At 40.7% G+C, this 13,822-nt stretch overlaps 1 protein-coding gene across 2 annotated transcripts in view; it reads right to left on the bottom strand.

The window, feature by feature from the left end:
* Positions 1-13,822, bottom strand: part of SLC39A10 (solute carrier family 39 member 10) — a 136,733-nt gene that overhangs the window by 106,573 nt on the left and 16,338 nt on the right. The window contains exon 2 of one of the 2 annotated variants that reach the window (XM_038585213.1): positions 3,041-3,144. The exons of the other annotated variant lie outside the window; for it this stretch is intronic. The gene's annotated coding sequence lies outside the window, so the exon portion shown is untranslated. The remainder of the gene's footprint in view (positions 1-3,040; positions 3,145-13,822) is intronic. 2 annotated transcript variants of the gene reach the window in all.

Here is a 13,822-nt window from a genome sequence, read left to right as displayed (position 1 = left end):
TCAATTGTGGGATTTCTTGAGTAGGGAGGCCCTTCCATCTCCTACTCTTTATAGGAAGTGCCGTGACCCTTTTTTGAGGGAGACGGTTGCAAGGAGTGATGAGGTGGACAGAGTTCACGGCCCATCTGGGTCTTAGGTGGAGAATTCAAGGTTGGTCTCAAGGGTAGTTTCTTTATTGTTCCACACGGTTCAACAGAATGGGAGAGGAGAGAGGGCTGAGGGCACAAGTGCTGTCCAGGAATGAGAGGTGGGCCCGTGCTTGGACTTGCCTTGCTCTCTTCCTGTGAAAAACCACAAAATGGATCCTGTGCATTGGGAGCAGGAGGCTGAGAAACACCAACATCTACTTCTAGTCAGTCTCTTGGTATCATTTATGTGCTCTTCTTTTTTTATAGAATCCTGGCAAAACCAATCCCTATCTCCTTAGTGTCCCCCCCTCCCCACCTCCCACCCTTAGGCTTTGTAAAAACACCACAAACCCATTTTTCTGTTCTCCTCCCTCTGGACACTTCTCAGGCCTGGGCAGATGGGCTCGAACTGCAGAGGCTGAGACTGATGAGGACAGTGTGGAAGGACCGAGGCTTGCAAGGCTCCTGAGCTTCAAGCTCTGGCATTCCTAGGTTGTCTCTCGATTTTTTTTTTTTTTTTTTGTCTCTCGAATTGTTAACAAGGAAATTGCTGCCTCTTTCACCACCCAAAGTACTGCCAAGTTAGAACCTGACTGCATTTATGAACTTATTTTCAGTTATTTTATTATTTTAAAATGATACTAGATAGAAATTAATGCAGACCATTACAGAATTGCTAAAGCTGACCACGTCATTTAAATAATATCCATGGCGTGCCGGGGCTCTAAGAATTTACGGCTTATCTCTATGGTCTGCATCTTATAAACATTATTACATTTAACCCCATGAAACTCCTGTCAGCTAAAAATTAGCATTCCTGTCTTAAAAGTGAACTCTCAGACTTCCAGGATCAGAAGTACTAAGTGCTGAGGTTCAAGCCCAGGTCTATCTGTCTACAAAATCACTTTATCTCACCACTGCTCAGGCAAGGTGCTTACTCAGCATATGCAGAGCTTAATTATTCTTTCAAACCATGAAGAAAACAGATGAGGTAAATTAAATCAGCTACAATAGATGGTAATCTCCCTGAGGGCAGAAGCTGATTGCTTATCTTTTTTGAGTGGCACAGAATGGGAGCTCAGTGTGTTAGGCATCCTCCCAAATAGGTGCACATGAGATTAAAAAAAAATTTTTTTTACATGCACATCACATACTTTTCCAAAGCACGTCTAAGCATCTACACTGTCATGAATGGATTCAAATACCTGCAGAAAAAAACAAAATGTACCCAGCTAAATACAAAATGAGGTCCCTGAAAACGACGACTGAAATGTCAAATAATAACAAGACCAAAAAAAAAAAAAAATGTAAAACTTGGGTACTGAATTACATTTACAGATCTTTTAAGCTTTAAAGGCACATTGGCTAATAATATTTCTGTTATTCGAGGAATAACAAGCAAGCATAAAAATGTTTTTGGTACAACAGGCCCTCAACATGGAATTACCTAAAGAACATACAGATACGAGCTGTTCTCCTTATATAACATGGAACCTAAAGGAGCAGACTGAAATCCAACTGTTAGTAGAATTAGACTCTGGTGACCAGTTCTTTATGCCAAAGAATCCAAAAATGGGCTGCGTACTTTTTCTGTAAAGGGTTTTTCTTCTCCCTTTTTAGTTTCTCTATGTGGAAGAAAAGCACAGAACAAGGTCTTAAATTCTTTTTTTTTTTTAATTCTTAATTCCTTTTTTTTTTTCCAAAATTATAGCCTGAAATTAGTTTATTTACTTTTAAATTAAGCCAGAATTAGTTTCTGAAAAAACTGTGCTAGACCTTAACTTGCTGCCTTGTTAGTGAGTCTTTGCAGCTAAGACACGCAAGACATTCCAGCACTGGGCTTCGTTGCTAACTCCGTTTGCCAGATGTGGAGTACTCCAGAATTTAAGGTGTTTTTTTGTTTGTTTGTTTTGAATAGAATGAGAGGATTTCTCTTTCAATAATGGAGGCCCATTTGGCTTTCAGGTAGAATTAGTTCTCTTGCTATATTTCTGCTTCTCCAGGAGGAGTTCACCTGTGAGCCTAACCACACCCGCCAAGAATCAATTAATCTCCCTGAACTCTCAATCATTAGTTGATTAGAGATCAGCTAATCTCCCTGAACTCTCAACATGAACTCAGCATGTTGAGAGTCCATTTCTGAGGTTATAAGAAAAAAACAAACAAACATACAAACAACCCAGTTATTTCTTTCTTTCTAGATTTGTCTCCCTTATTTTACTCATGTTACTTATTACAGTAAATGAACATTCCTGAAATTTTAATAATGTACACCTATGCACTGTCAATGTTTTCTTCATGATTCCAAAATGTTTACTGTTTACTCTTTTTTTGAGTAGTCTTTACCTGCAAAAGAAAGGTCTATGTGGACTTTTTTTTTCCCTTATAGCCAAATACCTCTTTTCTATCATCTTGGGTTATTTTTGAGAACAATCTCCCCCTCATTCCTACATAAAATCCCTTGTCTACCTTATGGCCGTTGAGGTGATGTCTTTGCAAATAAATCTTCCTATACCTGCTTCTCAGCTTTTAATACTTTCCATAATCTCAGTATTCTTTTGATTTTTATTCCTTTGTATGAATTTACATATTTCTTGCTTTACACCGGTATCTATTTTGTTCTATCTTAAAGTCTTTTGTTTTTACTTTGCTCCCCATTGAAGTTCCTTGGTGATGCCAACTCAAGAACACACCCAGGGTTTGTTGCAAGGCTCACTCCCTGAACGTGAAACTTCCTGGTGTACAGGGGAGGGGAGCATATCCGTCATTCATCGTACCGATCCCAGTACTGCTGAAGCCATTTGTTACCCAAAAATGAAATATTAAAATAAACATTCAGCTGTTTAGCAATAGCATATACTTTGCTAGGTAACTATACCATTTTTAAAAAATGCTGAATAAATGAGACTTACCCTTTGAAGAAGACTTCAATAGATGATTTGGGAAGCCTTCCCTCTCTATTTCAGCTTAATCCAATTTAGGTAAATTATAGAAGCCTGTCAGGTCCGTCCAGAGGCTGTGGAGACCACAAATGCGAGGATAAAACAAGTCCCTCCTCCTAAATTTACATTCATTTAGATCAGTTGGAGTGCTAGGGGTTGCAAATCCCAAGTGATATATATAAGGTGTTTTCCTTGATGAGTGAGTAGTTAACTGTTTTCCCCAGCCAGTGAGGATCTTGGGTTTCCACCTTTTAAAGCTTCAGGTTGTTCTTCAACTATTCTTTTTATATTGCATTAACCCTGAGGGCCTTATATCCGACTTCCATATTTAATGTATTTTAATTCGGCTTTGTGATGATCTATATGTGCGCTCATGAGCTCATCTTCCCCTTAGGACTTACACAGGTAGCAGAGATTAAAACTGGCATTCCTTACTTCTTCCTGGCAATAGCAAGTCTGACTTCACGAATACCTTTATTTCTGCTCTTGCCATCCAAGTGTCGAGAGAGTGTGATTACTTGATTAAATAAATAAAACAAGGTCTTTTGGACGATCCTTTCATAACACCGTGACTACGGTAAACTGGCACCACACGCACATCCTGTCTTTTCCTCTTCTTCAGATGCTCCCTCTCTAATGTTTTCATTCCTGTGAGTTATCCCTTTGCAATCTGGAAAGTTTTGCATCGCTTTCTCACAGCGTACCATATGCCTCATCCCATGAGTATCTTCCTCTACCATATCTGCCCTAGACAACACAATAAAGTTTGCATTGGAAGAGAAAGAAAATTATTTTCCTTCCATTTCTTTCTTCTTTGGGCAAGGGAAGGGGGATGGAAGAAGAAGATGCAAGTGGGAGAGAAGCAGGGGCCAAAACAGAAACCAGTGAACCTTGATTCAGCTGTGTCACATTGGAGGAGGTCTTGGTCTAGAGCCATCCTTTTTTTTTTTTTTTAAGATTTTTTATTCATGAGAGACACACAGAGAGAGAGACAGAGGTAGAGACACAGGCAGAGGGAGAAGCAGGCTCCATGCAGGGAGCCCGACGTGGGACTCGATCCAAGGACCCTGGGATCACGGCTTGGGCCAAAGGCTGAGCCACCCAGGTGTCCGGATCTAGAGTAATTTGTAACTGAAATGATATATACCACCTTCTGTCCCCATTTCTCAAGTATTTCCCACTTCCTCTCCTCCAGCTGCAAATGTCCTCGTTTAATCACTGCCCTACTCTATGATGTGGCCATCTGTGTATCGTCTCATCTCCCTATTAGGATTCTACTACTTGGGCACCTGGGTGGCTCAGTAGGTTAAGATCCTGGGGTCCTGGGATGGAGCCTGGCATCAGGCTCCCTGCCCAGCAGAGAGTCCGCTCCTCACCCTGCCCTCTGCCCTTCCCCGCTGCTCGTGATCGTGCTCTCAATTAAATATAATAAAATGTTGGGACGTCTGGGCGGTTCAGTGGTTGGGCATCTGCCCCTGAATAAATAAATAAAATATTTAAAAAAAAAATAAAATGTTTTAAAAAATAGGAAAAAAAAAAAAGATTCTGCTACTTTTTGTACTCTCTGCCTTTAGGACCTAGGTGGGTCTTAGGCTTTTGATAAATGTTTGCTGGATTGAAATAAACTGCTTAGCCTTGCTCAGACTCCCTGTTTCTGGTAGGTAGTAGAAGAATTTGATCTCAAGTGACACTTTTATCTGTACTGCCCACTATGAAGGTATAAAGACCAAACACACTATAAGAAGGGTGACATGATGGACTTTTAAACTGCAGCACAAAACATTTTAATACTTTTTTTTTTTTTTTTTTCCCTGAACAAGCTCATGATGGATGAACCATTCTTAATGTTTGGTGGTATAAGCCTCAAGATGCAGGCAGAAATGTTTTTGTGATTTTTAAATACTTTCCACCTAGCATGGATAATAATCAAGGATAATTAAAATACACGAATGTGTTTTGTGCAACTTTCACAAGTTCGCAAAATAAAATGCAGCTTAACCTTGAGCCTGTCTTCAGCCATACGGACGCAGTGGACAGGATCACAAAATATTTAGAGCATCGCTGGATTGTAGGTCTCTGTGTTACCCCACATTTAGATCTGGAAAAGCCACAGATTAACTTGCCTCAATTTTTTTTCTTCTGCAAAATTGAGCTGGGTCAGGAGAGGGAGGGACAGAGGAGGGAAACTAATAACTGTGCAGTGTTCCTCTGCACGTCCCGCCCTGTTCTTGCAGATGCGAGCTGTGAGCTCCCTCCCTCTCAGCAGCAGAGACAAGGAAGGGAAGGCACCTGTCGCTGGTAGCAGGTTGTTGTTAGGCTGGTTTATGTAGGGGTTTTAGGATTTTATAAAAAGACCAAGATATCCCACCGTATCTGTCTTGCTAAATAATTACAATTATATTTTTAACCTCTTGGAGTCAACTCGTGCATCTTTATTTCTTCCCTTTCACCTAGGCTTTGAACACATGTGTTTATATGATGAATTGGAAGTTATACTGCAATTTGCGTGCATTGAAATACTACATATATCTTAAATAATTATCGTAATTTTTAACCCGGCAAGGCAATCTGTAGTATAGATACTATAAAATTGGTCTTGAAAATGTTTTTGATCACCTGGGGTGAGAAACTTTATTTATTTTTTATTTTTTTATTTTTTTTGGTGAGAAACTTTAATAGACACTTAAAAAAAAATTCTGATATTAGTTTCAAGGAGCAGTTGCCTATGCTTTTTTTCTGGGAGTGGCTGACATTCCCAAGCTGCCAGGGCTCTGGGACACCAATGACAGCAGTCTCCAAACTGAGGAAGGTGAGGTGCCTGGGTGGCTCAGTCAGTTAAGTGGTTAAGCATCTGCTTTTCACTCAGGTCATGATTTTAGGGTCCTGGGATCGAGCCCTGCCTGGGGCTCATGCTCAGGTGGGGAGTCTGCTTCTCCCTGTCCCTCTGCTCCTTCCACCCCCTGCCTGCATGTGCATGCTCTTTCTCTCTCTCAAATAAATAAATATAATCTTTAAGAAAAAAAAAACAAACAGGAAAACTAAAAAAAAAAAAAAAAAAAAAAGGCTCACAAGATTGCCGTTTTAAGGCATCATTAAAACCTTGAGGAAAAGAAATCCCACCAGAGACAGCATTTTTGCTGTTGAGCTAGATGACAAGCCCCCTCTTCCCTTGCTGAGGGTGAGAAACAGCCTAGATCCAACCAAGGATGTGGAAACCATGAGGTAAATAGCTGTCTGCCCACAGTGTGAAGAGTAAGCCCCAAGGAAACAAAATGAAATAATGGAATACGGAGATGGTGATTTACTAGATTAGGACACAGGCAAAATTGGAAATCCTGGGATCCCTGGGTGGCGCAGCGGTTTGGCGCCTGCCTTTGGCCCAGGGCGCGATCCTGGAGACCCGGGATCGAATCCCACATCGGGCTCCCTGCATGGAGCCCGCTTCTCTCTCTGCCTGTGTCTCTGCCTCTCTCTCTCTCTCTCTGTGACTATCATGAATAAATAAATAAAATCTTTAAAAAAAAAAAATTGGAAATCCTCCACCGTCTGATAGACCAAGTGTAGGTTGGACCAAGAGACCAAGGTTAGGGGAGTATGTGATAGGTGCGCACACTTTGCACCTCTTTGGGCCCCACCATGTTCAAGATAAAGATAAAATTATCTTTTTAATTAATAAAGATTTATTTATTAATTTAATTTAATAAAGATAAAATTATCAAGATAAAATTATCTGTTTAATAATGTTTAAGAGTGGGGAAAAATATGCCTGGGTGGCTCAGCGGTTGAGCATCTGCCTTTGGCTCAGGGCGTGATCCAGGGTCCTGGGATCAAGTCCCACATAGGGCTCCCTGCGTGGAGCCTGTTTCTCCCTCTGCCTGTGTCTCTGCCTCTCTCTCCATGTCTCTCATGAATAAATAAATAAAACCTTTAAAAAAAATAAGAGTGGGGAAAAATAATGTTTGAGAGTTGGATAGTTGGGATCAAACCGACCTGAGTTCAAGTCCTGACTTTGTCATTTATCATGTTGTATAACTAATATCATCACCCCCATACATAAGTCTCCTCTTTCGTATTTGTGAACTGGAATAATAATTACACTGACTTCACAGAGTACTTGTTGTTCAGGTTGGATGACCTACTGTGTGTAAACAAAACACTACGCACAGTGCCTGGCACTGACCTTCTCAGTGAATGTTAGCTACAAACAATGAGTCATCAAGTGTCCAACTTCTCTTATCTGTTAAAGGGTGAGAGTCGAGGAAAGCCCCTGCAGTATGGAAAATCATATTGATTGTGTCCCTCCGATCAAGGGCTGCTGTCCACCCTCTCTTCTTGTTATCTTGGATGGCCTTCCTACCTCTCATCCCCTTGCTGCTGTCGGAGGTTGCTAAAGACATTCCTTCCCTGGAATGTTTACTAAATGCCAACTCTGTGTCAAGTAGTAGCTACGTGATGCGGGTGTGTTGGTGAACACCTCACAAGCATAGCTGAAAAGGTAGGCAATAAACAAAATAAACACACAAATACAATACATGTCACTTGTAAGAAGAAAAAAATGGGACTCCATTCTCAATGGATTGACAAGGGAAGCCCTTCCCGGGGAAGGGAAATAGAAGCGAAGAGACCAAACATAAGAAACAGCAGACAAAAAAAAAAAAAGAAGAAACAGCAGACATGGGGCACCCGGGGGGCTCAGTGGTTGAGCATCTGCCTTCGGCCCAGGCTGTGACCCCGGGGTCCTGGAATCGAGTCCCACGTCAGGCTCCCTGCATGGAGCTTGTTTCTCCCTCTGTCTGTGTCTCTGCCTCTCTCTCTGTGTCTCTCATGAATAAATAGATAAAAAATATTAAAAGGGGAAAAAAAAAAAAAGAAACAGCAGCCATGGTTTCTGTCCACACCTTATGGCCTTTTTCTGCAGCACTTGTGACAATTACCAGGCTTACTGGTCTTGTAACCCCCGGGTCGTTCTAGCTATCACCATCCAAACATTCAGGACAGACTATTTCCTGCCAAGAGTGATCCTAGGGGCAAGTCATAGATGTAGCAGCTGGGCAGCCACATACACACTTCTGCAGGCTGTACTACATGCACCACTGGGCAAGCAGAGTGTCCCAGCACAGGGCTGCACTCACTGCCTCTGAGGACGGGGTCCTTTTCTACCCTACAACCAGCTAAGGGCCCGATGCAACCTCAGAAGCACGCTTATAATACAGTGAATGGTTTTTCCAAAGCAGGCTGGCACTGGGGACTCAAGGTTCGATCTAGGAACAACCCAACTTAATCCCAAGGTATAGGGACAGAGAGGATTCATATTCCTGTAGCCCTGTACCAGGATTTATAACCACCTTTCAGGGGAAGTGTGTGTTTCTTCCTCTTGGCATCAGGAGGGTCATGGCTTGGGGCTGCCTGGGTGGCGCAGTTGACTAAGTATCTGACTCTTGATTTTGGCTCAGGTTATGATCTCAGGGTCGGGAGATGGAGCCCCGCATAGGGCGCCGTGCTCAGTGGGGAGTCTACTGGGGATTCTCTCCCTCTCCCTCTCCCTCCACCCCTTACCCTGCACACCAGGGGAACAGTGGCTCAGACTAAGGCCTTGCACGTGCCACTTCATCCAGTAACTGCTCCCACAGTGCAGTCAGGGATGGTCCCCAGAGCTGTGACTAAAGGCCTCCTTCTCAGGCTCTCAAAACTAAGCTGTTCTCGTTGGATTCAGAATGATTCTCCTTCATACCAGAGTAGCATCATCCTTCCTGATTATCTAAAAATAAGCCACAAAGAATCCCTTTGTGGGAGTAACACAAGAAAAAAAATAGTCAGAGGGAAAATGTAGGAGACCATGAGCTAAAGACAAGAATATGTCAAGTTAATGTTTGCATACTCCGAGCAGTATCTAATTAAAATATTTCAGAGGCTAGAGGGAAGTTTTTATAGCAAATTGTGTTAAATTGGTTTCAATAGGTTTAACCCCCAAAAATCCACATATAATATTCTTTTGGCCAGCTTTCTTACATATTAAAACTTAAAATTATGCAGAGAAATTTCTCAGGCTAAGACATGTTTTGGCCTAATTAGAAGCACTTCAGACTAGCAAGCAGAGCTCTGATTTTAAAGATAGCACTTATACTTGAGGCAAGAACTAACAAAACTGGCCAGACTTGATTTCCATCAAGGTTTCCTTGGAGGGAATTAAAGAAAAAGAAGAAAAAGGACTGAAATGACAGGAAGCAGAGCTGGACATTAATAGCACACAAATTTTATGTGGACTCCAATGCATTAATTTAGGAAAATAGCATGCTCTCACCACTGTTGGAGGCTATACAAATTACAACTCTAGCTAATAGGTGTCACAGTTACCAAACAATTCAATCCCAATCCTGAAATCCTGTTTTTTGTTTTGTTTTGTTTTGTTTTGTTTTGTTTTTTTGTTTTTTTAGCAGGCAGTGTATACATATTAATTTCAAGGGGTGTTGTAAAAGTCTCAAAATAAAATTAATGTTTATTTGCCTGAAGTTTTAAAAGAAATAAGCATGGAAAAAAAAAAAGAAAGAAGCATGGAATACAACTTTTGGTGGTGGTGGGGATTGTGAGGTTATTCTAAAAAGACTGATAACCTTGATTTCAGGGACTGCCATTTTTATTCCTGGGCCACGAACACGAGTGACATCTCTTTTAAAAGATTCATGCAAAGAAACAAACACTCTGTAAAGAGAGAGTACATTAAAAAATTGTAATCACTAAAGAATGCACTTAGGTCATAAAAATTTCACTGCTGCGATCTCTCCCTTCCCTTTGGCCCTCTCCCTCGCCCGTCCTCAGCTGCCTGCCTCGAAAATCAGATTTGCACCGACTCTCTTTACATAGATGTAAGTTCTTTTCTTCTGGATGTTTTCCTTCAGAACAATAATGAAAGGTAGGTTTCATGTACAAAGAAATGATCGACAATCTCTTGAAGTTTAGGTAACCAGGAAAACTGTGTACACAGCAAACTTTGCAGTAATAGGTCTAGAACTGACGTAAAGGGAGGCCATGGAGGCCCAGTGGCCTTTCAACCTACTGCTCAGATGTGACAGTCTGGATGCTAGGGAGATAGATGCACTGATCAGCTTTGAGATTATTCCTCAGCCAGGCCACTTTAGAACTCCGAGTGGGGGATTAAAAACAACATAGTTACAATACAGATCATGTATTCCTTCATTCACGCAAAAAATATTTATAGACAACTGACCATACTTGGGTTGCAGTAGTAAACAGAAACTACCAGAATCGTTAGTCAACTTGACCTAATTGACATAAACAGAGTGGTCCATCCAGAAACAGCAGCAGAATTCACATTTTTTTTTCCACTGTACATGAAACATTCAAGATACATCAGATTTTAGGTTTAAAATAAATCTCAATAAATTTAATAGTACTGAAAATTTAAAAAGAAAAACAAAAACAAAACGGTGTCTGGCCAAAAAGCAAGGATACAAGAAAGCAGTAGTTTTCTAGATATGTAGATAATTCTCAAGCAGTTAGATTAAACAACATACTTCCAAATAACCCAAGGTAAAAAGAAAATATGTTGAAATCAATAAAAGTAAAAACCCAACATAGTTGGGGTGCATGAGTGTCTCAGTGGGTTGAGTGTTTGCCTTTGGCTTAGATCATGATCCCAGGGCCCTGGGATGGAGCCGCACATCCCCATAGCATTGCCTGTTCAGCAGGGAGCGTGCTTCTCTCTCTCCCTCTGCCCCCTCCCCAAACTCGTGCTTTCTCTCTCAAATAAGTAAATAAAATCTAAAACAAATGCAAAAACAAAAATCCCACAACATAGCAATTGTATGTAATGCAGCTAAATTAGAGTTTGATGAGAAATTTATAATACTAAATGCTTATATTACAAGAGAAGAAAGATTTACGATGAAAGAGGACTGGCTCTTGTTAGAACATATGACTCTTGATCACCAGGTCATGAGTTTGAGCCCCACATTGGACATAGAGATCACTTAAAAAAGTAGATACATAAATAAAATGAATGACCTAAGAGCTTTCACATTAAGCAATCACATTAAGGATTGATGCCTTCATTCTCCGTTAAAATAAAACAGTTAAGAATAAGATCAAAGTAAACCAAGGTAAAACAGAAAAAAGAATAGAAATCAGAAAATGGACAACAGGAAAAGAAAAATGAATAAAACCAACAGTCTTTTTAGATAAAATAAACATTATTCATGAGGCTAATACAAATTAAAGTCACATCAATCACCACTACAGGAACTAAAATTTAAAATATTGATAACACAGTATCAAGTTTTGGTGATTATGTAAAACAATCGAAATGCTTATACGCTGCTAGTGGGAATGCAAAGTGGTCGAGCCACTTTGAAAAACTCTTTGCAGTTCCTTTGAAAAATTGAATATACATTTATCGTATGATTCAGCAATCCCTCTCCTGGTTATCTACCCAAGAAAACAAAAATGTATATTCGTACAAAGGCTTGAGTGATATGTTCATAGGAGCTTGTTTGTAATAGTCAACAAATGAAAGCAACCCAAATGTCCATCAGTTAGTAAACTGATCAACAACTTGTGGTAGACTTGTTCCATGGAAAACTATTTCACAACAAGGAATAAACTACAAATACATGTAACAGTGAAAAGAAACAAGCCACTGGCCACAGACAAATCTCAAAAGCATTTTGCTGAGTGGAAGCAGCCAAAGACAAAAGAATGCACACAAGATGACTTCATTTATATGAAATTTTAAAAAGGTAGGCCCAGTGAGAGAAAGATGAGTAGGCCTTTCAGCGACTGAGGGCATGGGGGGCGGGAGGCCGAGACGATTAATAGCAGAGGGGCAGGGAGTCCTTATGGGTGTTCTGTATGTTGATTTTGGTAGTGGTTATGGGGATTGCACATTTGTCAAAACTCTTCTGAATATGTACTCAAAATTATTAAATTTTATTCTATGTAGATGATAAATAAAGCTGAAAAAAGTAGAAACTATATGTATGACATGAAAAAATCCACTGTAATCAAAGGTAGATTTTTAAAGAAACATGTTGCTAAGTCAGTTTCTGACATGCCAAGGAAATCCATCAAATCCTATCACTTCTTTGGAAAAAGAATGTTTGCAAACATGAGCGTATTCACATTATAAATTGAAGGTATACAATTACTAAAGAAAATAAAGTGGGAAAAGCAACCAAAAATTTAAAAGTGAAAAATGAAAAAAAAAAAAAATGACTGGCATAAAGCATTTAAGACACTAAGAAAAAATAAACCAAAAAAAAAAAAAAGAGAGAGAGAGAGAGAAGAAAGAAAGAAAGAAAGAAAGAAAGGAAGAAAGAAGGAAAGAAAGAAAGAAAGAAAAGGAAACCAAGAGAAGGAATGTTGTTCAAAATCAAGATGCGAGGTGCCCGGGTGGCTCAGTGGGTTGAGGGGCTGACTTTGGCTGGGGTCATGGTCTTAGGGTCCTGGGATGGGGCCCCATGTTGCTTCCCTGAGTTCTTCAGGCTCCCTGCTCAGCCAGGAGTCTGCTTTTCTCTCTCCGGCTGCCCCTCTCCTTGCTTGTGCTCTCTCTCTCTCTCTCAAATAAATGAATAAATAAATAAGATCTTAAAAAAAAAGTCATGATGGAAGATCTGTTTATAGCAAAAAACACAAAGCTTGATGTCTTGATCAAGAAACAGAATAGAAAAATCCAATCAGATGGCTAAGACCCTGTGGGCAGCCTTAGTGTCAGTCTTGTGAACGCCAAGCAGCATAGGCCACTTCCAGAAAGTAAGTTCTATATTACGGGAAATGTGTTATCTAGACATCATTGATACCAATTAAATTTCGGTTTTTGCAACAAACCTTGCATTCAGAGCACACGTCTTGCTTGTGCAGAACACACAGCCACCAAATTCACATTCAAGGGGAGTTTTGCTTTGACTTCAGGACTAGGACTGTGTTCCCCTTTCTGGCAGTTGAGCCTACAAACTCCCTGGGGAATGAACGTTCCCTGGAGAGTCACAGCAGCTATCCTAACCTGCCTGACGTCATTACCACGATTTGACACTCCTCAGCCTACCCAACAGATGGGCCCTGTGCTCAGGTCTGATGAGACTACGGTTATTATAAGTGAGAAGAAGTCTAAAAGTGTGCTGTTGACTTAGAAAATTTCATTTTCTCCTTAAATGTAGGTATTCTTTAAAAAAAAAAAAAAGATTTATTTATTTACTAGAGAGAGAGAGAGAGAGAGAGTGCAAGTTGTGGGAATGCAGGGAGAATTTCAAGCAGACTCCCGGCTAAGAACAGAGCCCAGCGAGGGCTGGATCCCAGGCCCCTGAGATCATGACCTGAGCCAAAACCAAGAGTGGGCTGCCTAACCGACTGTGCCATCCAGGTGCCCCGCGATGTAGGTATGTTCTCGACCTAGATCCACTGACCAGAACTTTTCCCTCCATTTTTTAGACTGGTTAAAAGGAGGCACTCTATATCAAACTCCAACTGAATGATTTTGATGAATGCTTATTCGTGAAATACCTGCTGTCCTAAATACGTGAGGGAAACGATTCTGAGAAGGTGTGACCTTGAAGAGAGCCATGCACGTCCAGTGAAAATGAGCACATTCTTGAAAATACTGCGGGGCATGTACAGAAATAAGTAATTCTGATGCCACAAAACACCAGCTGTTTCTGAGGTTTCTGAGAACACCTTGGCAGCTTATGGGAAATGACATACAGAGGAGGCGTGATCTCTTACCTGTACCCACGTCCAGTGGGA

This window comes from Canis lupus, chromosome 37, assembly GCF_011100685.1.
Source record: "Canis lupus familiaris isolate Mischka breed German Shepherd chromosome 37, alternate assembly UU_Cfam_GSD_1.0, whole genome shotgun sequence".
In the NCBI taxonomy this organism is placed as follows: domain Eukaryota; kingdom Metazoa; phylum Chordata; class Mammalia; order Carnivora; family Canidae; genus Canis; species Canis lupus.
Note: the sequence above shows the minus strand (reverse complement) of the source record. Positions and strands in the feature narration are given on the sequence as shown.